The following is a 1,672-nucleotide window of genomic DNA, read 5'->3' on the forward strand; positions in this document are numbered from 1 at the left end:
GACATTCCACCTGAACACCCAACTGGATTTATTACTGGTTCCTAGTACGGGTGTCCCCCCACGAGCGGGAACATCTTCTCTACGTCTACCCTATTGGAAACACCCCCTTAATGACCTCTTTCTCTCTCTCTCTCTCTCAATCCCCCATCTGCCCCAGATGTCTCTTTATTCCAGGCCCACCTCCTGATGCGCACAGGCCCAGCTACGTAGGCCTGGTCTACCGCTAGTCTGTGCGGTCAAGTGAACCATTCGCGTCGGCATCAAGTGAAACCCATGGAGGGTGGGGGTGGGGGGTGGGGAGGCAGGGTGAAATGTTGGTATCGTATTTTGGGGTGGGGGGGGTCAGGAAGCGGGCTCCTGGGCCGTCCCCTCGGCAGTGTGGACTCGCTGGTGTTAGAGGCGGGCGGAGGACTGGGAGAACCCCTTTTCCGCAGACGTTGCAGACAAAGGGTCTATTGCCTGTGTTGACGCGCTGGTGGATGGCGAGGGTGGAGGACAGGGCGAAGCCCCAGTCACACGTGGGGCAGATGTAGGGCATCTCGCCGGTGTGGACCCGGTGGTGCACCAGGAGGGCCGCCTGCTGGACGAAGGCCGTGCCGCCCACCGTGCAAGCAAAGTCCTTCGCGCCGGTGTGCAGCCGGCGGTGGGCTTGCAGGTTGTCTGAGTCCACGAAGCACTTGCCGCACACCGGGCAGGCGAAGGGGCGCTCGTCCGTGTGCACCAGCTGGTGGGTGAGCAGCGCGGTGGACTGGGTGAAGGCGCTGCCGCACATGGCGCAGACATAGGGCAGCTCGTCGCTGTGGAGTCGGCGGTGGGCCACCAGCACCGAGGACTGGGTGAAGCCCTTGCCGCAGTCGGGGCAGCTGTAGGGCCTCTCGCTAAATGCCGATATCGTACCTGCTGCTACCATCTCCCAAGAAGCATCTTCCATATATGTATCACACTTTGTGTAATGAACTTGCTCGCACATCTGTTCTAAACTTTTCCCCACCCGCCTTAAACCTATGTCCCCTAGTACTTGACTCTCCTACCCTAGGAAAGAGCATCTGACTATCCATTCTATCCATGTCACCCCTAATCTTGCAGACCTCTATCAGATCGCCTCTCACCCTCAATCGTTCTAGTGAGAACAGACCGATTATATCTATCCTCTCCTCATAGCGAATGCCCTCCATATCAGGCAATATCCCAGTTAACCGCTTCTGTCCCCTCTCAAAAGCATCCACATCCTGGTAGTGTGGGGACCATAATTGTACACAATGTTCCAAATGAGGCCGAACTGATGTCCTGTACAGCTGCAACATGACTTGCTAAATTTTATATTCAATGTTCCGACCGATGAAGCCCAGCATGCCGTGTGTCGTCTGGACCACATCATCCTCATGCGTTGCCACTTTAAGTGATCGGTGGACATGCACGCCCAGATATCTCTGCCTGTCAGTACTCGCAAGAGTTCTACCATTTATTGTGTAATTTCTACAAGCATTGGACCTTCCAACTGCATTACCTTACACTTGTCGGGATTAAACTCCATCTGCCATTTCTACCCCCAAGACTGCAACCATCTTATACCCTGTTGTACCCTCTGACAATCCTCTTCACTTTCCCCAACTCCACCAATTCTTGTGTCCTCTCCGAACTTTCTAATTAGACCAGGTTCATTTTCTTCCAA

The 1,672-nt window shown here is 54.8% G+C and overlaps 1 pseudogene; it reads right to left on the reverse strand.

Annotated features, from left to right (window-relative positions):
- Positions 1-342: 342 nt before the first annotated feature.
- LOC140396654 (uncharacterized) lies at positions 343-970 on the reverse strand (annotated as a pseudogene).
- Between the last annotated feature and the right edge of the window lie 702 nt (positions 971-1,672).

The sequence above is a fragment of the Scyliorhinus torazame genome, chromosome 19, assembly GCF_047496885.1.
Source record: "Scyliorhinus torazame isolate Kashiwa2021f chromosome 19, sScyTor2.1, whole genome shotgun sequence".
Classification (NCBI taxonomy): Eukaryota; Metazoa; Chordata; class Chondrichthyes; order Carcharhiniformes; family Scyliorhinidae; genus Scyliorhinus; species Scyliorhinus torazame.